This window comes from Sapajus apella, unplaced genomic scaffold (genome assembly GCF_009761245.1).
Source record: "Sapajus apella isolate SASKATOON/1434 unplaced genomic scaffold, GSC_monkey_1.0 scaffold20, whole genome shotgun sequence".
Classification (NCBI taxonomy): Eukaryota; Metazoa; Chordata; class Mammalia; order Primates; family Cebidae; genus Sapajus; species Sapajus apella.
Window position 1 is genome coordinate 2,500,337 of NW_022436960.1, and position 26,847 is coordinate 2,527,183.

Below are 26,847 nucleotides of genomic sequence, written 5' to 3' on the forward strand. Positions count from 1 at the left end.
CACTCTTTTTATCTTTATGCAGTTACATATTTGTTTATTGATTCATTGAACCAATTATAAAAATAGAGGGAAAATGCATGAACACAAAGACCAAAAACAACATCTTTGAATATTCCTAAAGTCTATGCTTTGTATCGGAACGTAAAGACTAGATTTTTATCGTATTGGACCTCAGACTTCCAGACCTGTATTCATCGTCCATGACTCATACGCCACCAGTCATCATCATTGGTCCAAGATTGACTCTATCTGTCTTCATTCATGTGTACATCGTTTATTGATCAATCAATTCATTAATAGTGCTGTAATAATAAAATACATAGCTATGAACAGGGAAATCTTAAGAATCCATTTATACTTAAGTAGTGAATAATAAAAATGCTTGACTTTATTTGATTATATTTTAGACTTTTTAAGAATACAGAGAATACCCTTAAGACAAAACAAAAATGTTGACTACTACTCACAAGAGTCTTCCTGTGACACACAGAGGTAACGTAGAGTTCATGGTCACAGCACAGTGCTTACATCCGATGGGGCTGTTCATTCTGAGGAGTACAAAGCAGACCAGTCAATAAGATTGACTATTTCTTACACGCAGTGTCTTAAGACACTTAAACAAAGAAGTAACATGGTTGATCCACTGATTTCTTGAGACTTTAGTGTTTTCTATTAGTAGAGTTTCTTGCCTGATCACATTTATTCATAGTTGAGCAATGCTTCAATCTTCTTTTCTACTTGTTTATATAATAAAATCAAAATTTACTAACAAAATCCTTGATATTAGACAAGAACTTAACACAATCACTAACAGCAGCATGTGTTCCCCATACTCACACAGGCAGCCATCAAACCATCATCGGTGGAAGATGATTGGATCACCCATCATGCCTCCATTCTGGGAAGTACAAAACAAATGTTAGAAAAAATAAAAGCCCTGTGATTTTTCCTTCTGTTTATTGGTGTCATGTGTTACTGGATTAATTGAAATTTTTGATAGGTAACAGAGTTTTATCACTCGCTTATGATTGCCCTATGGCTAGCTCTCAAAGTTAACTTTTAGTAGACTAGCAGTACGATAAACCTCATTCCTAAATACAAGGAAAGAGCTATGTCTCTAATGAATAGCTGTCTCTATGCCCCTCTCACATAGATAACAATTTAAGTTCACTTTAAAATGACCATACCTGCTTCATATTAACCCCATACTCTTAACTGGTCAAGGCTTCATCATCTTTCATTGACATTGTCCATATTTTAAGGACGTGACAATAAACAACTATGAACCTGCCATTTTACTCCACACTGACAGTGTCCTCCATCTTGGAATGTGACTAAGCTGTCTTTATAGAGGGAGCTTAAGATCAACTGCGACTCAAATAAAACTGAATAATTAATTTTTACATTAACCGAATAATTAACTATTAAAAATGAAAAAGATGGTCCTGCATTTTTCTCCTTCACTGACCATAGATGTGCTGAATCATTCACACACAAACGTCATTCATTTAACGGTATACATAGCCATTTATTCCTTTCCAGCAAGAGTTAACTCTCATGATAACCACTAAAGCAAAAGCAATCACTTTGTTACTTACATAGGTTTCTACACTCATTCATTACTCAAACAGACAACAACCAGGATCTTCTCGCTGGAGAATAATGGAATCATTGCACATCCATTCTGTGGAGTACAAAGTGAATATAAAAACAGGTTAGATGACAGAGAGAGAGAGACAGGCGGACAGAAAGAGAGAGAGAAAGAGAGAGAGAAGTGGATCAGCCCAGATTTAGATTTTTTAAAATTCAGCTCAAGTCATCCATTATTGATTAGGAATAAACCCTGGTACTCATCATATATTTGAAAGATGAATGACATATCCATTGATTCACTGATTCACTGACTCACATATTAAATTTACTATCAGTAACACCAGACAAAAGAAGAAGAACTGTGACTATTAAACTTGTCAGTCTCTTTATCTGCCTTCGACCCAACCAGGAAAGAGTTAAATCTCCTTTCTGCATGAATCTGGCTAGAAAGAATTAAATTCATCTAAATCCTAGATTCAAGTACATTCTCATCAACTGTGCATTGTGCATGCGTGCATACATACATATGAAATTAAACAGTTACACATGGAGTCATTTGTCTATCCCGTGTTTTAAGAAAACTGCACCAACAGGACTGAAAGGGAAATGCTATGCAAATGTAGAAATATATTCACCATTCCAAAAATGCAAGAGCTACGTCAATTTTGTTTATGAAAATGATGACAGTTCTGGTGGGCAGTTGTATGGAACTGGATTAATCACTCTTTCTGTTCCATAATACCTGGCCCTCATTGGTTCATGATTTGGACTTATTTTAAATAACTGGTTGAGACATTAATTTATTATTTTTACATTTGTAATGAAATCATTATATCTGCGACTCCACAGAAACTGGACAATATCAATGCTTGTCCACATGCTCATTAAACAGAAAGTTCACATCATTTTCCTTGTTTTTGTAAATTAAACTGAGGAACTGAATTTAAATACAATGAAGATTATTAGAACTCATTATAATTGGTCATTTGACATATTCTCAAGACAGATCCATGTGTAAACCCCTCTCGATTAGGAAGTGATTTAATCAATAATTAATTTAAGTAAATATTTTGCCTTTTCTTTAAAAAACAAAAAAATGAACACCGTAGCCCAGAACAACAACCCGGACTCTAACATCCGTCTATCTATATGCTCCCTACCCAAAGGGTAAGCTTTGCGTAATTTACTTTACCGGGACTTGGCGCTTCAGAAATGTATTAGTGATGATTCTTATTATTTTATGTATGCTCATATTTGGAGCAGGAATAACCATTTTTTTATCTATTTATACAGCACTTTTCTTGTTTTATCCATGTACTCCTTTACTAAAAATAACACAGTCCATACTCAGAAGCCCAAGAACTAAATGCTGATTATTATTAGCTTTTGGAATAAGCTCATTTCCCATAGAGATAATGAAAAGTTCTCTTTTTGTAATGGACCTCAGAGTCACAGGGTTTAATCAAAATCCAAGATTCAGACACCCCAGGATACTCATCATTGATCCAGGATAAGCAATCTTTTGCTTCATTGATACGTTTGTTTATTGATCCATTCACTGATTCAGTAGCAGTAATAAAATCAACACCCATTGTTATTTTAACACCCAAGAACAATATCCTTGAATATTGCCAACACCTGTTTGCAGACTCTTTTCGCACAGACTAGTCCTTTTCTCAATAGACTCATCTCCTTTTGTAGTGGCCCACAGTGAAGCAAGCACAGGTCACTGAATGTCCTCGCTTCCTCGCCATCTCATTCCACTTATTTTTCCCCTTTCCGTGCATTCCTCCTGCATTAAGGAGCTGTCTAACAGGAGTTTGCATATAATGTAAATGTACCGTAACTAGATTCTCCGAGACAGTCACCAATGGCCACATATAGCTACTGAGTACTAGAAATGTGGCTAATGCAACCAAGAAATTAAATTTAAAAGTGCCTGCACCTTTAACTATTTTAAATATAAACAACCACATGTAGATGGAGAAACAACATTGAACAGTGCAGCCATAGACTTCATTACTGAATAACTCTTAAACACAGTAAAAGGGAGATGAATTATTAATCAGATGTAAAAATGAATAAAATGTATTTCACCTTATTTTTAACCAGAATTGTGCTTAACTGGACTAACCATCAGCTTAGTTTCATAACATATTCATATCACTGATCTACATATAGCTTAGCTTGAAATAATTCAGTAAACATTAATGAAAAATTTACCCTCATTGACAAGTTTTTTGACTGTTATTTACTTGTCTTTAGCTTCCTTACCCAAAAAGGTAACAGCCAAGATCTTCATCAACAGAGACTGATTAAATCAGCCACAGTCTTCATTCTGTGGAGTTTGTTAATACAAATTTTCAAAAGTATGAACAGTGCAGATTTAGACTGACTTAAAAGACATTAGTTGTGTGATAATAAATTAATCATAAAGTTGATTCAAATCCCATTTTTATCATTGACCCAAGAACTGAACTTATTTTTATTTCTTGATTTAACTATTAAATAATAATAGTTAAAATAGTTAATAGTGTTTAAATAATACAATAAACACTGTTAAATTCAACACCCAAAACAAAACTAAACTATGATATTCATCTGTCTACAGACACCAGCCTACATAGGCAACTGCTTAGATCATCTTTTTTATTTAATGGTCTCAACATGTATAGAAATGGATGAATTTAAATTCGTGATTCATGGCATATTTTCACCAATGGTAAATGATTAACCCCTATATATTAATTCAATCATCTATTGTTTCGATTTCTTCATTTATGTTATGACTCATGGAATATTCTATTATACATTCACAAATACTAACACACACACACACACACACACACACACACACACACACACACACACACTGCAGTAAACTCATGAAGAACCCAGGGCAGAAATGCTTTTCATGTTCAATGTCTATAGTCCCATACCTAACTAGGAAGAGAGCATCAGTAGTATAAACAAAGATTAACTTTCATTTTCATTTCTTACCCAACTGTGATATGCTCCCTTTTAAAAAATTAACTGTGATAAGGATGTATTCTATTCACATATAACGATTCAGTATATGGGAATTTACTAACATTATAGAAGAAGCTTGAATAATATTATGTCTCCACATGTCCATGATGCTATCCAGGGAGATCGAAAAACTAGATGCTTTTTTTAGTATTTAATAAAACTCAGTATACAGAGTTGGGTTAATAATAACTTTTCGATAGGAATATTCTCAAGTTGAAATGTGCTCATTTATTTCCAATTAAACAACTGCTTAACCTATTATTTACTTAATTTTCCCTTCTCTAAATAAAACCAATCAATAAACAACCAGCAACATCCAACAATTATTTCGTGTCCTGCATACATCTGTTCACATACTCCTTCCGAAACAAAGCAACAGCCTTTATCAACACTTATCACAGGGATTCAGTGCTATAGACGTGTATAATAATAGTCCGTGTGTCACTACATATCTCATAACTGGTCTATGCCAAGCTCTCCTTTTATTTACCCATTTATGCAACATTTATGCATTGATTTACTTATAAAATGGAATCTATACCCATAAACTGTGACTACCTGTGATCAAGATACCTGAATACTGTGAGCCTGTGCTATAACCTTATTTCCATAGAGGGAAAAATGGAGGCCACTTTTTAAAATGGACCTCAGAGTTACAGATGGCTTTAATCAAAAGTTTTGATTCAGACACCCTCCAATCTCATCATTGGTCCAGGCTTGGTACTCTTTTTCTTCATTCATGTATACCTTCATTTTCCCATGAATCACAAATTCTAAGAACAAGATCCTGGATATCACTACAACCTATCTCCAGGCTCAACTTCCACAAAGCTGTCAGACTGGATCTCAGTACCACACGTGGAATCATCAATGAGCCTTGCTTCATATCAGTACTATCAATATGGATGGCCGATGGCTGGGCTGTGTTCATTCAATTTGTCTAATTTTAGAGGTGATATAATGAACAATCAAAATCTGCAATGGTATCCCCCACTAGAACACAGGCGGCATGCTTCACCTTCCAAGAGCTTCTCCTGAACAGTTAACAGCCTGAATCTCTTCCAATATGGAAATGTTTAAATCAAGTATGGTGCAGAAATACTACAAAATATCAAACATTTGAAAAGTAAATTCCTTCTAGCTTTTTAAAAAATAAGCCTCTACTGTGCTAAAATGAATCAGTCCTACTCCTTGGCCTACAACACATTCCTATTGTTGGCTGTTACCTGATGCTTTTATTTTTGTGTATACGGCCTTTTGCTCCTTTCTCAATGATCACACATGAGCCAACCGCGTAACCCACCAACAGAAATTCTATTACTAACATTGCTCCTTACCCACAGAAGAAAACGCCATGTGCTTCACCTTGGGGAAATGACCAAATCCAGTCTGCTCTACTCATTCTGCAGGAAAAGGCAGATTTTTAAAAGGATTAAAAGCATAAATTTTTAAATCTATTTTTAAGTAGAAGTTACTTTGCCATTACTGGATGGATCATAAACATTGGTTTGTATCAAATTTTCACCATCAACCCAATAGTAGTTCTTTTGAACGTATTAACTTAATTCTTAGCATGAAATAATATCGTGAACATTTTTGAATCTACCACGCAACACAAGAAGAGCAATTTTCAGTATCTGCTGAGGTATTCCCAGCATAAAGGGAAGACACATTTTTAATGCGGAAAACTTTTGCACTGTAAGATGAATTGAAATTGTTGTTTTATAACACAATCTGACCAGTGGGCCACAGTCATTTGAATTCAAGCTGTTTACTTTTTTGTCTATTTACTCATCTATTTAATGACCCAAAAAGTAATTCAATTATGTACTCTTTTTTCTAAAGAAAACTCAAAATAGTGAAGCCACCTGCTACCTAAAACTAAATACTGTTACCTGCAACGGTTCATATTAGCCCTGTATGTGCTATTGGAACATTCCTTAGTGATGTGAATGTTCTGTATCAGCAATTTTGAAATGGTGGCCAATTGCTACATGTGGCTTGGGGTGTGGCTAGTGTGACTGAAGAACTGAATTTTTACTTTTTATTAATTTTCATTTAAATGTTAATAGTAAAATATGTCTAGAGAATGGGTCTCTACAACCCTTCCTAAGGAAGGAGGGTCCTGGACCTTTTTCATTCAGGTGGACTTCAAGAGGACAGACAAGATTAATCACACGCCTTCATACACTACATAAGCTTCTCACTAGTCCACGGTTTGCCCTCTTTTAAATAAGGGATGGAGACATAAAATGATTTTTTTATTCATAATAATAGTGCCAATATTCGTGAACTCAAAGGACACTGGACAAAAGCCCTGCATTACACTAACGTCTATTTATTCACTTACTACTCATAAAAGTCATCAAAAATGCATTTGCATCTTTCTTTTCAAATAAAAATTAGCAATCACAAGAGGACTTTTAGCTACTATATTCAAATTTTCAATATTCATTCTTAGACTTTTTCCACATTTTACAACCTAATCATTAGTATTTTAATGTTTATTAATGGTATTAAATTGGTTTTTATTAAAATAATTTATGTTAATATATTTGTCATGATTTATATTATTGAATATAAATATTAATTATATTAGTTATTATTTATTATATTAAGTATTATCAAACTAAATACATCATTTATTTATGTTTTATCCCTTTCTAAATCAAACAAGATATGCAACCAGAAACTTGCTACTAACTTGGAACACTGTGTGCATATTTATCTATATGTTCTCAAAGGAGGAGTAGACATTTTATTTTATTTGAACTCAAAACATAATTAGCTCCTTTCATAATTGAATGAGATGTAGCCTTCCTTGTCTTTATCTGTATTTTTCTTTATTCATTCATTGATTTACTTATAATACAATCTATGCCCACTAACCAAAAAGAACCAAGAACACATTCCTTGAATACATCTAACTTTCTCCCCAAGCACATTTCCCATACATGCAATGGACCTCAGAGATACAGACAGGGTTTAATCAGAATATTTGATTCAGATGCCCCACGCATACTCATCATTGATCCAGACTTGGAATTCTGTGCTTCATTCAGTTATGCTGATCTTGAGTTACACATTCATTCACTAACAGGAAAATCACTATCCAAGAATTAGAGGGCATAAAATCCTTGAAGATGTAACTGTGTATGTAAGATTCATGTTCCTTAAGACTGAGGACTGGCTGCCTCTGTAGTGAGCCTCCGTGTTGCAAAGGTGAATTAATTCATTTCCACAAACTGCACCACTTCAATTCCATATTAGCCATTACTACGGTTGGGCTTTTCTCATTTAACATCCATTTTTGTAAGATGGCACCATGATTATACCACAGCTGTAGGCAAGATTTTCCGTTTTCTTATGTTCTCCCCTCAATTAGTTCACAGTCAATAACAATACCAATGGGGAAGTGTTTAAATCCACTACGGTACAAAAACGGCGTATTAAGGCATTCCGAAAATCACAGAAATACCTTTCAACTTTTTGTCCTAATGAATTTGATTGTGCTGAAATGGATTAATCATAATTCTTAATTCATAACACATTTCTACCATTGGTCCATGCATAACCACCTTTGGCTCATTTATGTATGTAGCCATTTATTCCTTTGAAATAATTCAATGAGGCCAGGTGAGATGGGGCATCCCTGCAGTCCCAGCACTTTGGAAGGCTGAGGCAGGCAGATCACAAGGTCAAGAGATCGAGATCATCCTGGCCAACAGGGTGAAACCCTGTCTCTACTAAAAATGCAAAAATTAGCTGGGTATGGTGGCATGCGCCTTTAGTCCCAGCTACTCCGGAGGCTCAGGCAGAAGAATCCCTTGAACCCGGGAGGCGGAGGCTGCAGTGAGCTGAGATTGCACCACTGCACTCCAGCCTGAGTGATAAGAATGCGACTCTGTCTCAAAAAAAAAAAAAAAGAAAGAAAGAAAAAGAAAAAAGAAATAATTCAACAAATAAACATGCCATGTTTCCCAAGCAAGAACATAAAGTTTGATTTTTACTTACATCAATCTCTTCTCTCCTGATTCACAGAGATAAAAGGCAAGATCTTCACCAGAAGACTATAATTAAATCAGGTAGAGTGCGTTCATTCTGCAGTATAAAAAGCAAATTTTAAAAAGAATCAAAGACTCTATGTTTAGCTCTTTAAAATCAATGACAGTTGCGTAGTAAACAGCCATCAGCCTTGTTTTGTGCCTATTCTGAACACTTGAGAAGAGAGAGCACTTCTTTCTATTTATTATCTTCCATAAATTGCTTTTGTCAAGATGAAGTATCTCTCACCATGAATTTTTGTGTTTTAGGTAATATAATAATCACTAGTGAATCTAGTACCAAACTTGTTTAATGTTTGTTTACTCAAGTAAAATTCCATAAAAGATTGAATTAATCATGAGTGTGTTTGTATGCAGATCTCATCACTGTTCCACGCTTGCCCTCTCTCAATTATACAGTTACTCAATCAATTATTTATTTATGTAAATGTATTTCCTTTCCCTTAATAAAATGAGCAGTCGGCAACCTGCCTCAACACAGAACAAAAACATTCAGTCTCGTGCACAGATGACCATATGCTCCTTACCAAAGTGATAAGGGCCTTAACTATTAATTTACTGGGACTAAGAATCTCAAAATTGTTTTAATAATAATCCATGTTGCATTACATGCCCTAAGAGATAAGTGCATGCATACCTTTCTTATTCTTCATTCATTGATAAAATTCTGTATTCACGCATTATAATAATGTAATTCGTACCCTCAAACCACAAAGGCCCATGAACAAGGTTCTGTAGACTCATTTCCCATGAAGAATAAAGAGGTGACTTTTTGTAATGGACCTCAGAGTTGCAGATGGGTTTAATCAAAATTGTTGTTTCAGAAACCCCATGACATTCATCACTGGTCCACGATGTGCATTTTTTTCATCTATTGATTAACCGATTGACTCACAAATAATGATGCAATCAAAAATCCCCAAAACAGGATCATTAAATTTTAGGCTCTTGGCCCATAGAACTACAGACTACATTTCTTAGACAATGACACTTAAAAGTGTACATGTGAATTGATCAACACCCCTGAATGCTACCAATTCACATTTAGCATTCATTTTTATATAGCCCACTTCTATTTAATTCATCTATTGCCAAAAAATAGATGAAAAACAATGAAATTGCCATATTACATATTCTTATGGACTGCCCCAAAACAGATGTCGGCAGGATCTGTACCCATAAGGGGTAAAATAACCATGGCATAAAATAAAGGATAATGTTGAGCTGCTCTGAGAATACATTAACTTTTGTCTTCTTTTATAATCACTTCAGTTGTCACAATTTAGATTAAACATAATCCATGGTTCATTACACATTCCCATCACTGGTCCATTTGGGGTGTTCTATTTATTTTACGTATGTAGACATTGATTTCTTTGAAATCCTTTAGCTAACACTCAAGAACGAACCATTCAAAGGAAGAACATGAAACAAGGAACTTACTTATATTTGTCTCTATGCTCCTTACTCAGGATAACAATTCTTTTTTAAATGATTGAATCAACTGGCTTATATTCACTCTGGAGAGAAAAAGGCAGATTTAGAATAGATTTAGGTTTTCTTAAATGGATGTTAGTCAAGCAGAGCTGAATAACAATAATCCTTGGCTCCAAAACACAACTGCTTTTCAGGCCAGTATTGAACTTTTAGTTTTAAGTAGCATAACACACACTATTGAGTTCATGACCTAGCCCAAGAATAAGATCTATAATGATTATGAATATTTGTCTATATAAAAATCTGTTAAGTAGATGTTACTTAATGGATTTCTGGCTGATGCAAACACTTTCCCTTTTCTTAATTAAAAAAAGCAAAGAATAAAAATTTAAAAATTGTCTCAACTACAGATACAATATGTTCCATATAATAGGATTTTACCTCAGATTAATAATGATACTTGTTTGATTGCCAGTATTAATATTTATAATACTTTTTCATTTTACTCAAAGAATAGTTCTATGAGTAGGCCTGTTCATCTTCTCTCATGTATACGCTTCTCTATTTATGCACTGAATTCACGTAAAATAATACATGTCATCTCTTTGAACCACAAAAGTTCAAGAACAAGTTTTATTGAATTTTCCTAATTCTATTAGGTAATTTCTACAGAGAATACTGGCTGATTCTCATTCAGTAACAGATCTCAGAGTAACAGAGGGCTTAATCATAAGTGTTGATTCAGACGCCTCCACCAATACTCATCATTGATCCAGGCTAGGCAGTCTATTTCTTCATTCATTTATACCTTCTTGAACTGAAACATTCATGGTTTCAGGAATAATAATTACATGATCAATACCCTTTAATGACACAAAACTGCGAACAAAAGGCTTTAACAGGACCAAGATCTGTTCATTACTCCCTTTCATGCAGAGGAAATGAACTAGATCATATTTTGCGATGAACCTCAAGTTCACACATACAGATTCATCAGCGCCTTTGCTTCATTTAAATATCATACTTATGATTGGGGTGTACCAGCTTCTCTTCCACTTGATTTGTCTACTTATTAATTTGGATGCAAAGCATGGACCTACCATGTAAGCCCACAATTAAGCAAATTAATATCTAATATCTTCCAAGGTACTTCTACCTCAAAAAGTCAACAACTTAAATGTTTGTCAGTGATGGAATATGTTGAGCAACTACAACAAAAACATTAAATGGGAATTTAAAATACTCTGACAACGTATGAAATGCGCCTCATTTATTTAACAATCGTCTTCAGTTGGGTTGGGTTGAATTAATCCTAAGATTTTGTTCATGACACATTACAATCATAGGTCTGTGACTGGCATTTCCTTGTTTCATGTGTTATTTAACAATTTGTTTTATCAAAATAATGTAGTGGGCTCCCATAAATGAATACCATCCTAGCCCAAAACATCAATTTGATGTTTACTTACATCAGTCTTTCTACTCATTAGTCCACAAATAACAATAATGGTCTTCATGATTAGAGAATAATAAAACCAGCTACATGGTTTTCATTCTATAGAGACAAATAAAGCCTCTTTTTAAAAACATGTTATCATTTTTCTGAGAAACGAAATTAGTACAACTTGGAAAGGCCCATGTATGTATTCCAAAACCAATGAAAGAGCCTAGAGTTTTTCCAAGAATATCTATCATGGAAAAAAACATGAAGTGGCATTCTCATATCATAATATTTGTTCCTAACTGGTCCATGGTTTGCTGACTCTAAATTACAAACAGAGATGTAAAAGTACACCTGATCTCTCATATACAAAAGGCATCAGTATCTGTGCTCTCACAGCACTGGACAAGAACACTGAAGAATATTTACATCTGTCTAGAGTCATTGCCCTCAGGAAGAACAGACTAAGTTTCTTATTTTATTTGTTTAATAAAAGTCCATTAAAACAATGAGAACACATGGACACGGGGAGGGGAGCACTACACACTGGGGTCTGTTGGAGGGAAATAGGGGAGGGACAGCAGGGGGTGGGGAGTTGGGGGGGATGGCATGGGGAGAAATGCCAGATATAGGTGAGGGGGAGGGAGGCAGGAAATCACACTGCCACGTGTGTACCTATGCAACAATCTTGCATGTTCTTCACATGTACCCCAAAACCTAAAATGCAATAAAAAAAAAGCCAAAAAAAATTAGATTAATACTCTCATCCTTGGTCTCTGCTTGGTCTCAATTAAGTGGTTATTTAACCAATTATTTACATGACTAAAGATGTTTCATTTTCTTAACAAAACAGTTAGCAACCCACAACCAAAACAGAACAAAATGTTTGACTCTTGCATACAAATAGCTGTATGCCCCTTACCAGAAGGTATAAGCCTTGGATGTAAATTTACTGGAAGTCTCAGATAAGTTTTAATAATAATCCATATTTCATTATATTCATTGATAACAAGTATATGACTTATGCTTTTTGTTTTAATCATTGGTAAATTTTTTATTCATGAACTGATTTTATAACAAAAATACAATCCATCCCCAAGAACCACAAAGCCCAAGGACAAGACACCACAGGCTCCCTTCCCAAAAAAGGAATGATTACGTGTCTCTTTGTAATGGACCTCAGAGTTGCATATGGGTTTAATCAAAAATCCTGTTTCAGATACCCCATGGTACTCATCATTGGTCCAAGCACGTTTTTCTTCCTTTATATCTTCATCATTTATTATTCATTGGTTCATGAATAATGATACAAGCACAAAATTCTAGGAATAAGATCTCCCCATTAGTGGCTCTGTCCCTAATGATTAGGTCTCCTTTTACAATGGACCTCGGAGAACATGGATGATTAATTAACATCCATGCTTCATATCAAATCCTCATTCACCATTATTTCTTCTGTAGTCTTCTTTTATTCAATTTGCCCATGTTTTAAAGATAGTGCAATGAAAAGCTATAAAACCACCATCTTCCAACACTGACAATGTCTTCCATATTCTCTCAGGCTGCCACACAAAGAGTTATCAGCCGGGATCATACCAATATGGAAAAGATTAAATCATTTGTGGTAGAAAATAAGATACAATGTTAAATAGTTGTGAATATAAATGGTCTAACTACTATATTTCTTATCACTTCAGTTGTGCCAAATTATATTAAACACATTTTCGGAACACATTTGGTCCATTCCTGGTGATTTTAATTGCTGTTATAGACATTGATTCCTTTGAAATACCACTAAACACTATTGAGCAAAGCATTCAAACCAAGGATATGAACTTGAGGTGTTACTTACATTAGTATCTATATTCTTTACCCCATGGATCTAACTGCCAAGATTTTGTTTCTTAGAAAATGAATTTCATCTATCCTGTGGTTGTTATGTGGAAGTAAAGTAGACTTATCCTAGAAGAAGAAGAAATAAAAGGCATCTTTATAGGAAAAGAAGTGAGATTGTCTCTACTTGCTGATGGTATGATTTTATGTACAGAAAATCCAAACTATCTCACAAAAAAACAGTTAGAATTGATAAATGACTTCAGCAAAATTGCAGGATACAAGATCATCAAAAAAATTCATTAATGACTCTATATGATAATAGGTCATTAACTTAAAAGGAACTGAAGAAAATAAGCCCATTTACAGTAGCACCAAAAATACTGTCTAAATTTAACCAAGACAGTAAAAGACCTGTATACTGAAAACTATAAAATACTAGTTGAAAGAAATTGAAGAAAACACAGATAAATGGAAAGATACCTTGTGTTTATGGGTTGAAAGAATTAAGACTGTTAAAATGTCTATACTACCTAAATCCATCTACATGTCCAATTCAATTCCCATTAAAATTTCAATGTCATTTTTCATAGAAAGATGGGGAAAAATCCTTAAATCCATATAGAACCACAAATGATACTGAATAGCCACACACATACACACAAAAAAAAATATTGAGCAAAAGAACAAAGCTCAAGGCATTCCAATCCCTGACTTCACAATACATTATAAAGAGATTATAATCAAAACAGCATAATACTGGCCTAAAAACAGACACATCAGCCAATGGAGTAGAATTAAAAGTTCTTTTTAAAAAACTCACACATTTACAATCAATTGATTTGGGACAACAGTGCCAAGAGCATACAATGGGAAAAGGACCGTATAGTCAATAAATGCTGTTGGGTTATCAACATGCAGAATGAAATTAGATCCTTATCTCACCCCATATACAAAAATCAACTCAAAATGGATTAAAAACTTCAACATAAAACCTGAAACTGTAAAACTACTAGAGGGAAAGCTCCACAACATTGGTCTAGACAATGATTTTTTAATATGATCCCAAAAACACAGAGAACAAAAGTAAAAATAGACAAATAGAATGTCATCAAATTAAAAGCCGTCTGCACAGCAAAGGAAACAATTAAGGAAATGAAGAGACCACTTCCAGATCAGGAAAAAGGAATTTGCAAACCATACATCTGATAGGAGTTAACATGCAAAAATATGTGAGGAGCACAAACAAGTCAATAGCAAGAAAACCCAATTTAAAAATAGACACAGGATGTGGATAGATGTTTTCCCAAGGAAGACATACTAATGACCAACAGATATGTAAAAAAAAATTCTCAGTCACTCGAATCACTAGGGAAACACAAATTACAACCACAATGAGATACCATCTCACATCTTTTAGAATAGCTTTCATCAAAAAGATGAAAGGTAACAAATGATGCCAAGGATGCAGAGAAAAGGGAACTCTTCTATATTGTTGGTAGGAATGTAATTTAGTATAGCCATTGTGGTAAAAGTTATGGAGGTTTCTCAAAAAATAATAAAAATAGAACTACCATATGATCCAGCAATCCCCCCCAAAGAAATTGAAATCAAATGTCAAGGGGATATCTGCACTCCTATGTTATTGCACCATTATTCACAGTCTCCAAGATACGGAACAAAGTAAGGTCCAGCAAGGGATGAATGAACAAAGAAAATGTGGAATATACACATAATGGAATACCATTCATCCTTTTAAAAGAAGAAAATTCTGTCATTTGTGACTGTGTAGATGAACCTGGAGGACATAATGCTGAGTGAAATAAGCCAGGCACACAAGGACAAATATCACACATTCTCTGAGTTGAACTCATAGAAGTAGTGATTAGGAGGGCCGGGCGCGGTGGCTCAAGCCTGTAATCCCAGCACTTTGGGAGGCCGAGGCGGGTGAATCACAAGGTCAAGAGATCGAGACCATCCTGGTCAACACGGTGAAACCCCGTCTCTACTAAAACTACAAAAAAATTAGCTGGGCATGGTGGCGCGTGTCTGTAGTCCCAGCTACTCAGGAGGCTGAGGCAGGGGAATTGCCTGAACTCAGGAGGCGGAGGTTGCGGTGAGCCGAGATCGCGCCATTGCACTCCAGCCTGGGTAACCAGAGCGAAACTCCGTCTCAAAAAAAAAAAAAAAAAAAAAAAAAAAGAAGTAGTGATTAGGGTGATGGTTAATGGAGGATGGGGTGGGAACAAGGGAGAGAATGGGGAGTTGTTGATCAAAAAGTACAAAGTCTCAGGTAGACAGGAGGAATAAGTTCGACATCTACTCCAAAGCAGGGTGATTACAGTCAATGATACTGTATTGTGTATTTCAAAATAACTCAGAGTAAATTTCAGATGTCTCACAATAAAATGATAGGTAAATGACAAAAATGATGGATATGTTAATTAGCTTGATTTAATCATTTTACATTGTACGTATATATCAAAACATACCATTGTGCCCTATAGATATATAAAATTATATTTTTCCATTTAAAATAATATTGATATTAACTTTCAAAAAGAAAAGAAGATCTAGAATTATTAATGTAAGCCTCCATCTTAGAAAAAAAGAGCAAATTAAGTCCAAAGTAAGCAGAAGGAGGAAAAACGAAAACTAGAGCAGAAATCAATGAGACTGAAAACAGGAAATCACTAAAGAACAATCAACAACAACCAAAAAAATGGGTTCTTTGGAAAGTTCAACAAAATCAAAAGGCCTCTAGGTAGCTAGCTAAGAAAACAGGAAAAGTCACAAACTGCTAATATCAGAAAGAAGGAACATCACTACAGACCCCATGGACATTAAAAGGAATAATATAAGCAACTCTATGCCCACAAATTTGATGACATTAAAGAAATGTACCAATTCCTTGAAAGACACAATCTGCCAAAACTCATACAAGAAGAAAATGATTTGAATAGTCCTATATCTATTAAAGAAATTTAATCAATAATTACCATTCCAAAACAGAAAACACCAGGCGCAGATGAATTTGCTGGTTAATTCTTTCAAACACTTAGGAAGAAATTATATCAATTCTGTACCCTCTTTCAGAAGATAGAACTACTTCCTAGCTCATTCCCAAAGGTCAGCATTACCCTAATACCAAAACCATTAAAAAAAATTCAAAGAAAAAAAAAAACTATAGGCCAATATTTCTCATGAGCATATATGTTAAAATTCTCAAAAAAATATTACCAGCACAACCAGGTAGAATTTGTAACATTTATGCAAGCTTGGCTCAACATTTCAAAATCAATTAATTTAATCCATTACATCAACAAAGGAAAAAATACCACATGATCATATCAATAAACATAAAAAAGCATTTGACAAAAATTCAACGCCCATTTATGATTAAAAAATAAGGCTGAGTGCAGTGACTCACACCTGTAATCTCAGCACTTTGCAAGATCAAGGTGGGTGGATCACTTGAGGCCAGGAGTTTGAGGCCAGTCTGGCCAACATGACAAAACCTCATCTTTACTAAAAATACAAAAATGAGTTGGGCATGGTGGCACATACCTGTAATCTCAGATACTTGAAAGGCTTAGGCAGGAGAATCGTTTGAACCCGGGAGGTGGAGGTTGCAGTGAGCTGAGATCACACCACTGCACTCTAGTCTGGGTGACAGAGTGAGAGTCTGTCTCAAAAAATAAAAAATAAAATAAATAAAATAAACCCTCAGTAAGCTAGGAATCATGAAAATTTTCCTTAGTAAAAATATGTATAAAAATCTACAACTAACATTATATTTAATGGTAAGAAACTCAAATTTTTCCCATTAAGATCAAGAACAAGGCAAAGATGTTCTCTCACTACTGCCTTTGAATATCATACTGGAAGTTCTGGTGACAGAATAAGACAAGAAAAGGAAATTAAAAGTATACTGATGACCAGTGATGATGAGCATTTTTTCATATGTTTGTTGGCCTCACATATGTCTTCTTTTGAGAAGTGTCTGTTCATATCCTTTGCCCACTTTTGAATGGGCTTGTTAGTTTTTTTCTTGTAAATCTGCTTTAGTTCTTTGTAAATTTTGGATATCAGCCCTTTGTCAGATGGGTAAACTGCAAAAATTTTTTCCCAATCTCACTCATAGGCGGGTGTTAAACAATGAGAACACATGGACACAGGGAGGGGAGCACTACACACTGGGGTCAGTTGGGGGGAAATAGGGGAGGGACAGTGGGGGGTGGGAAGCTGGGGAGAGATAGCAAGGGGAGAAATGCCAGATGTAGGTGATGGGGAGGAAGGCAGCAAATCACACTGCCACGTGTGTTCCTATGCAACAATTTTGCATGTTCTTCACATGTACCCCAAAACCTAAAATGCAATAAAATAAATAAATGGGAAAAAAAAAAAGTATACTGATAGAGAAAGAAGAAATAAAACTGTCTTTGCAGGTAACATGATCATCTATGTAGAAAATAAAATCTAGGAAAGAACTAACAACAATAAAAAGCTTCACGGGACTAATAAGTGATTACAGTAAGGTTGCAGGATACAAGGCTAATATACAAAAGTCAGTGCTTTCCAACATGCCAGTAATGAACAAGTGAAATTTTAAATTAAAAACATAATACTATTTGCATGAGTACAACCAAAAATATAAAATAGGTATAATTGTAATAAATAAAATGTGTAAATATTCTATTATATATTGTTATATATTGTTATATATTACTGTATAATAGGAACACAAAATAGAATATGATAAAATAAAGGTATAAATCTAGCAAAACATGTACAATACCTATATGAAGAAACCTACAAAACTCTAATGAATATAATCAAAGAAGAATTAAACAAAAGAATATTGTAACGATGTCATTTCTTCCCGGTTTGATTCAATGCAATCCCAATAAAAACCCCAGCAAGTTATTTTGTGGATATTGACAAAACTCTCCTAAAGTTTATACGAAGAGGCAAAAGACCTAGAATAGCCAACACAATATTGAAGGGAAGAACAAAGTTGGAGAGCTGGCATTACCCATATTCAAAACTTACTACTAAGCTGCAGTAATAGACAGTGTGGTATTGGCAAAAGAACAGAAAAGAGATCAATGGAACAGCACAGATAGCCCATAAATAGAGTCACATAAATATTACCAACTGATCTTTGAACTTTAAAAATTTGTGCTCCATAAAGAAGCTGTCCAGAAAATGAATAGGCAAGCAACAAATTAGGAGACAATATTTGCAAAAGACATACCAGATAAAGGACTATTATACAAAATATACAAAGTACTTCTAAAACTAAACAATAGACTGGGTGCAGTGACTCATGCCTGTAATTCCAGTGCTGTGGGAGGCCAAGGCGGGTGGATCACAAAGGCAAGAGATCAAGACCACCCTGGCCAACATGGTGAGACCCCCATCTCTATTAAAACACAAAAATTGGCTGGGTGTGTTGGTGAGCACCTGTAGTCCCAGCTACTTGGGAGGCTGAAGCAGAAGAATCACTTGAACCCGGGAGGCGGAAGTTGCAGTGAGTTGAGACTGCGCCACTGCACTCCAGCCTGGGTGACAGCAACAATAAAAATCATGACATTTCTAAGATAAACAAAGTTTACAGATTATCTCTTTTTACAATGAATCCAAACATCAAACACATGGATTAACATCCCTGCTTCTTAGAAATACTATACTCATCACTGATCCATTTTTGCTCCTTTACACTTTATTTATCCAGATTTTATTTTAATTTTTTTTATTTTTATTTTTTTGATACAGAGTCTTGCTCTGTTGCCCAGGCTAGAGTACAGCAGCACAACCTCAGCTCACTACAGTCTCTGCCTCCCAGATTCAAGCGATTTTCCTGCCCCATGCCCAGCTAATCTTTGTATTTTTAGTAGAGACAGGGTTTCATCATGTTGGCCAGGCTGGTCTCAAACTCCTGACCTCAGGTGAGCCACCCACCTTGACCTCCCAAAGTACCAGGGTTACAGGTGTGAGCCACCACAACTGGCCTAATTTGTCCATATTTTAAATGTGGCACAATAAATGACCATGAACACACCATCTTACCCCACGATAGGAACAGTGACAATATAAACCATTTTCTCATGTGCCACCCTTAAAGATTCAAGAGATTAGGTCACTTAAAGAAATACAAATTAGCTGTAGTGCAAAAATAAGATGCAAGAGTCCTCATCTCTAAAGGTCATTTAAATACCCTCTAACTTCTTTTCTTTAATGCTTTCAGTTGTATTGAATAAAAAGAATATAATTTTGTTTCTGTTTACAAAACATTTCTATAACTGGGCAATGCACAGGGCTTTTTTACTTTATTTAAATATGTGCCAATTTATTTCTCTAAAATAATAAAAAACAAGAACAATCCCCCACAAATCAAGAATATAAAAATTAACTTAAATCCATTCCTACACTTTTACCCACAGAAGAGCGAGCCATAACTTTCACCACTGAAGAATAATTAAATCAGATATGGTGCATCTGTTGTGTAAACTAAGAGCAGATTTAAGAAAGAACAGCCTACATGCATTTAAATCATTCAGGGGACATCTGTAGGACTGTACTAGATTAATCATAAATTCTCATTCATACCACATTTTAATCAGTGGCCCAAAATAGCCTGGAATATTATTTACTGATTTATCTGGCACCCAAAACAAGAATAAAAGCTAATTACAAGTATCCATCTATGTGTTTCCTACCCACATGGTAAAAATCTAGAACCTTTTCTCCAATAATAGATCTCATTTATACAGTACGGAATTAGGTAAATTTAATCACTTTTTACGGCAAATTTTTACCATAGTCCATGATAGACTCTCCTTTATGTGTTTCTTTATTCATTTGTTGTTTTACTTATTCATTTATTAAGTATTCATGAACAATTATTTGTTTTTTCAGAGAAAACACAATATGATCAACCCATCAACAACCCAGAACTGTAATACAATTAAATGCAACCATACACATGAACCTGATGCCATGTGGGAAGAGCCTAGTTTTAGGTTTTTTGTTTTTCTTTATCTAAGTATCAGTAAGATACAACAGGATAAATAATTCACACTTTTTTTAACACACGCCCCTCTTCAGTCCATGTTGTATCTCAGTGGTTCTCAACTAGGGACAATGTTGCCCCTACAGATGAAATTTGCCAAAGTCTAGAGAAATGTTTGATTGTCACTCTGGGACGGGGGTCAATATTGGCATCTACTGAGTAGAAGCCAATGAAGTTACTTCACATCCTACAATACAAAAGACAACCCTGCACCATAGAGAATTACCCAAAATGTCAATAGAGCCAAAGTCAAGAAACACTGCTTTACCTTCCTCAGATAATTGAATACATTCACTCATGGGTATAATTCACTCACGAGATCATCAATATCTGTTAACATACAGACCATCAGAAATCTGAATGGCATTAACTGCTGTCCATTTGCTCATTACTCCCAGACTAGATCATATTTTCTTTTGCTCAATAAGAAACAGCACCACCTAAATAATGCAGGACAAACATCAATTTTTAGGTACTTATCTCTATATATATTCCTTACCCAAATAGGTATCAGATTTAATCAATTTATTTTGAAACTGAGTGCTTCAGAAGCATATTAATAATAAATGTTATACATTTTCATAATTAGGGCACATACGGCTCTACTTGTCTTCCCTTATTTACATATTTTTTCATTATTCATTTATTGATTCTCTTCTAGTAATACAATCCATACCTATGAACCTCAACAGCTTAAGAACAAAATCCCAAATAATTCTAACTTCTACTATAATATCATTTACCATATATATATTAACTAGGTCTCTTCTTGTAATGGACCTCAGAGTTATGGGGTTTAATCAAAATCATTGACTCAGACACCCCAGAATACTCATCATTGGTCTAGTCCTAGCATTCTTTTTTTATTCATTCATTCATACCTTTGTTTGCTTCACTCATTGAGTCACTAATAATAAAGCCAATAGACACAAATCAAAAAAATCTAACAACAAGATCCTTGAATATTATTGAGATCTATAAGCTTATTTTCCATAGACATGATACTACATTTTTCAGAATGAAGCTCAGCATTATATAAATAATTAAGTACACTTCCTTGCTTCATATCAATCTCATGTTAATATTTCATCCATACTTTGTTTAATTTGTTTATATTTTAAAGATAGTACATGAGGTAGCCAGCCTCCAAAATGCCTCCCAAGGCCCATGCCTCCTGGTATGCATAGCTTTGTGTAGCTTCTTTCCATATTAAATCGTGATCACCCATATTACCAACAGAATACTGTGAAAATGATGGTGTATGACTTCAGAACTAGAATATAAAATACATTGAAGGTTCCACCTTTCTCTGTCTTAGATTGATTACACTAGGGGATGTCAGCTGCCATGTTGTGAGGATACTCAAGAAGTCCTAAGGAAGAGTTCATTTGTAAGGAAACTGTGGCTTCCCACAATCGGCACCAACTTTCCAGCCATGTAGGTGAAGCAGACCCTCTGGTACAGTCAAGCTTTCGGATAACTGCAGCTCCACCTGACATCTCTCCTGAAACTTCACAAGAGACCCTAAGCCAAAACTGCCCCAGTGAGCCTCTCCTGGACTCCTGCCACATAGAAACCATGAGAAATAACAAATGATTATTCTTGTTTTAAGCCATTAAATTGTTCAGCAATTCATTACACAGGAAAAGACAATAATAGAATGGAATAACAACTGTGAACCCCCATCTTAACTCACAATGAGGACACAGACACCATCTTCCTCTTCCTATCTGCCTACAGGAGTGAAGAGCCCTGATCTTTAACATTAAAGAAAATGTGTGTAAATCAACCACGGCACAAAATAAAACACAAAGTTCATACAAGCCCTCCATCATTTGCAATGGGCTTACGTTGGGCTGAATCAGACTAAGCGTAAACTTTGGTTCATCTTCATTATTGGTTCTTCCATGGTTTGCTTTTTATACATGTATATATTTACCGTTTATTCTTCTCATATAATTTAGTGATGAACAAGCCACAGAAACCCAGGACACGAATTTTGACTGTTATCTACAATAGTCTCTGACAGCCTTACCCACAGAGGTAAAACACCAGTATCTTTATTGTTATTGAATAATTAGCTGTAGCATGTTCATTGTGTGAAGGAAAATATATATTTTAGAAAGAATCGAACCGCCAAGACTTACCTTCTTTTAATGGACTTGAGTCATGAGGGATTCAATTAATAATAAACCTTGGTTCCTTAAACATTCTCATTATTGACTCAAGAATAACCGTACCTTTTACATATGGATTTACTTACTGTTTAATTTTTAACATAATGAACCCTTAAATCTATCCAATGCAGGAGTAATAAATATAACCATTACCACTATCCATCTGTACAGTCCCTAACCACATAAACACCCAAACCTCATTAATCTTTCTTAAGGAACCATATTTGAGCATTGCTGAGAGTGTGTCAAGAAACAGTAATCCAAGATTTACCTTAATTTAAGCATTTGCTGACTCACCTATGTTCTTTCTTTTATTTAATTACCGCCAAAATAACTTGATCATTTGCTCATTTTTTTTAAAAAAAAGAATAAAACCAAACAGTAATCCAAAAGTAAAATACCATTTCATGCAACTGTTAACATGTACTTTGTCCAAAGTGGGATCCAGGTAGATTTCTTTTTTTTTTAATCTGTAAAAATAGGTTGTTATCTTTGCTTGGTGACACACTGGCCAATCCTCCATATTTTTTTAAATAATTGAAACACAAACTCATTTATTCATTCACTTTTTAATAATACATCAAAATGAATAAAAGCCACAACACTGGACAAGAACACTGACTAATATCTGTTTGTGTGTTCACTGTCCAAAGATATAAATGGCTAGATCATTTTTGTTTTCTTAAATAATATTCAGTGAACAGAATTACATTAATAACACCTATGATCATATTCTCCATATTAGTCTACACCTGGCCTTCTTTCAATTAGGCAATTATAATAATGCCTATGATCATATTCTCAGTATTAGTCCACACCTGGCCTTCTTTCAATTAGGCAATTATTGGAACAATTACTTTTCATGTAAATGATTTGTTTCTTTTCTAAATAAAACTGACAACCAGCTACCCAACATCAATCCAAAATTACAACAGGGACTGTCATGAAATTAGATGTGTCTTTTATGAAAAATAATAAGGTAGACTTAATCTATGTTATAAAACTCAGTACTTCAGAAAATAACAATAATTAATAATAATCCTTGATTCATTACCGACTTGCATAATTAGCCATCATTAATTTCTACATCTTTATTTATTCTTGCATTGGTTCACTTTTCATACAATGCACAGGCATGAAGAACTGAGAACCACATCTTTGGCTTTCCTAACTTTTGCCGTAAGCCTCTTTCCCACAGAAGAAATAACTAGTTTCTTTTTTCTAATAAACCTCTGAGTTACAGAATCTAATCGAAATCTTTTATTCCTACAGCTCAGAATACTAATAACTGGCTATACTCAACACACTTTATGCATTGTTTATTTCTATATTCATTGATTCATTAATAATATTATAATCAATCCTTGTGAGTCAAACAGCTCAAGAACAACATCTGGAATACTAATAGTTGTCCACATGTCCACTGACCACAGAGCTAATAGATAGACACACACACACACACATATATGTATGTGTGAGTATATCTGAGTGTATATATATATATATATATATACACAGATACATATATATATATGCACTTTTTACACATATAAATTAATCAACATCCTTGTTTCGTGTCAGCTCCATGCTACTCACTGGACCACACTTGGCCCTCTTTCAGATAACAAAGATGGTGCTTAAATCACCAACGAATTATAATCATACTGCACATCTAGAGCACTGACAATATTGTCCATCTTCTATGTGCTCCTCCCTCAAGGAATTAATAGCCTAAATCTTTATCAATGGAGAGGTACTTAAATGAATCACAGCACAAAAATAAAGCAGAATTTAAATCACCTCTGAAAACAAATGAAACACCCTGTATCTTTTTCATTGAAGTTTACTAGTACTGAATCATGCTTTTTTTGAGACGGAGTTTCGCTCTTGTTACCCAGGCTGGAGTGCAATGGCGCGATCTCGGCTCACCACAACCTCCGCCTCCTGGGTTCAGGCAATTCTCCTGCCTCAGCCTCCTGAGTAGCTGGGATTACAGGCACGCGCCACCATGCCCAGCTAATTTTTTGTATTTTTAGTAGAGACGGGGTTTCACCATGTTAACCAGGATGGTCTCGATCTCTTGACCTCGTGATCCACCCGCCTCAGCCTCCCAAAGTGCTGGGATTACAGGCGTGAGCCACCGCGCCTGGCCTGAATCATATTAATCATAAATCCCAATTCTGAACATATTCTCATCACTGGTCCATGTTGGTGTAATCTCATTTTATTTATGAATATATATCCAGTTATTCAGGCAACACCCATAAACCAACTTCCCAATCCAAGAACAGTAAATGATAGCTGTTACTTACATTACTATCTTCTGTCCTTACCCACAGAGGTAAAAGCCAAGATCTTTATCATTAGAGAATGATTAAAGCAGTTCTTCACCATGATGTGCTCATTTGGTCAAGGAAAACACACACTTTCAAAAGAAAGAAAGACCTACAGTTAGATATTGTTAATGAAAATTTATTTTGCAGTATTAGATTAATCTTAAACTTGGGTCATCTCATCATTGCCCAAAAGTGCCACTCCTTATTTATTGACTTGTGTAGCTTTGGCTTTTAAATAATACAGTGAATGTCCACATAAGAATAAGAGCTATATCTACCACAAATATCTGTCTACATACTCCCTATCTATAAATTTAACAGATAGGTGATCACTTATAGTGGTTCTCACTTGTGAAAAATTAGATCAATGAAAACCTTTGTTTTATGGCATATTCTCACCAACGATGCAGAATCTTTCTGATTTACTTGTCTAGTGATTCACTTATTAATTCATGTATATAATTAAGCATGGAATAAATTATATATATGTTTTTCTAAAGAATTACTCCATGGAAATTTCAATGTTTGCTCTACCCAAAGGAGGGGCAACCTGGAGCTCTATATATCTGGACATTAGAGTGTAACTGGAGTAATCATTATCTTTGGTTCCTAACACGTGTTCTTCATTGGCCCATGCTTGGCCTTCTCTTAAATAATTGATCTAGATATAAATAGCCTTCTTTAGTCACTTAGAACAACATCTCAATAACAACGGACTCCAAGACCAAAGATAAGAACTGTCAATATCTGTCTACACGTTCATAGACCGTAACTACAGCCTCTTTTTATTTTCTTAAAAAGATTTACAAGAAAAAAACAAACAAGCCCATTCAAAAGTGGGCAAAGGATATGAACAGACACTTTACAAAAGAAGACATATATGAGGCCAACAAACATATGAAAAAATGCTTATCATCACTGGTCATTAGAGAAATGCAAAGCAAAACTACATTGAGATACCATCTCACGCCAGTTAGAAAGGCGATCATTAAAAAATCTGGAGACAACAGATGCTGGAGAGGATGTGGAGAAATAGGAACACTTTTACACTGTTGGTGGGAGTGTAAATTAGTTCAACCATTGTGGAAGACAGTGTGGCAGTTCCTCAAGGACCTAGAAATAAAAATTCCATTTGACCCAGCAATCCCATTACTAGGTATATATCCAAAGGATTATAAATCATTCTACTATAAGGACACATGCACACATATGTTCATTGCAGCACTGTTTCCAATAGCAAAGACTTGAAACCAACCTAAATGCCCATCGATGATAGACTGGACAGGGAAAATGTGGCACATATACACCATAGAATACTATGCAGCCATAAAAAACGATGAGTTCATGTCCTTTGTAGGGACATGGATGAACCTGGAAACCATCATTCTCAGCAAACTGACACAAGAACAGAAAATCAAACATTGCATGTTCTCACTCACAGGCGGGTGTTGAACAATGAGAACACATGGACACAGGGAGGGGAGCATCACACAGTGGGGTCTGTCACAGGGAAATAGGGGAGGGACAGCAGTGGGTGGGGAGTTGGGGAGAGATAGCATAGGGAGAAATGCCAGATACAGGTGATGGGGAGGAAGGTAGCAAATCACACTGCCATGTATGTACCTATGCAACAATCTTGCATGTTCTTCACATGTACCCCAAAGCCTGAAATGCAATAAATAAATAAATTAAACTCACTAAATAATGTTGGATTAATTATAACCCTGGTCATATGACACATTCTCCATATTGGTTCATGTTTGGCCCTATCTCAGTAAAATGTATAGTAAACCCACCAGCAGCCTAGGACTGGAATGTTCTATGATCTGTCTATGAACTTAACCCAAGTTAACCCAAGACA

At 35.0% G+C, this 26,847-nt stretch overlaps 1 long non-coding RNA gene, 6 other non-coding genes and 2 pseudogenes across 7 annotated transcripts in view; all 9 read right to left on the reverse strand.

The window, feature by feature from the left end:
• Positions 1-26,847, reverse strand: part of LOC116557757 — an 82,467-nt gene that overhangs the window by 14,955 nt on the left and 40,665 nt on the right. Inside the window, exons 8-12 of the long non-coding RNA XR_004271681.1 lie at positions 13,010-13,527; positions 8,638-10,207; positions 5,961-6,026; positions 3,868-3,931; positions 468-1,684 (exon numbers count right to left, since the gene is read on the reverse strand). This is a non-coding gene — a long non-coding RNA (uncharacterized LOC116557757). The remainder of the gene's footprint in view (positions 1-467; positions 1,685-3,867; positions 3,932-5,960; positions 6,027-8,637; positions 10,208-13,009; positions 13,528-26,847) is intronic.
• Positions 165-236, reverse strand: LOC116558143. The gene has a single exon (XR_004271871.1). It is a non-coding gene; the product is annotated as a small nucleolar RNA SNORD113/SNORD114 family (small nucleolar RNA).
• LOC116558081 lies at positions 3,030-3,101 on the reverse strand. The gene has a single exon (XR_004271822.1). It is a non-coding gene; the product is annotated as a small nucleolar RNA SNORD113/SNORD114 family (small nucleolar RNA).
• LOC116558080 lies at positions 5,264-5,337 on the reverse strand. The gene has a single exon (XR_004271821.1). It is a non-coding gene; the product is annotated as a small nucleolar RNA SNORD113/SNORD114 family (small nucleolar RNA).
• Positions 7,583-7,659, reverse strand: LOC116558074 (annotated as a pseudogene).
• LOC116558085 lies at positions 9,465-9,539 on the reverse strand. Its single transcript, XR_004271825.1, has one exon. It is a non-coding gene; the product is annotated as a small nucleolar RNA SNORD113/SNORD114 family (small nucleolar RNA).
• LOC116558087 lies at positions 10,824-10,899 on the reverse strand (annotated as a pseudogene).
• On the reverse strand, positions 12,738-12,812 carry LOC116558082. Its single transcript, XR_004271823.1, has one exon. It is a non-coding gene; the product is annotated as a small nucleolar RNA SNORD113/SNORD114 family (small nucleolar RNA).
• On the reverse strand, positions 21,248-21,319 carry LOC116558086. The gene has a single exon (XR_004271826.1). It is a non-coding gene; the product is annotated as a small nucleolar RNA SNORD113/SNORD114 family (small nucleolar RNA).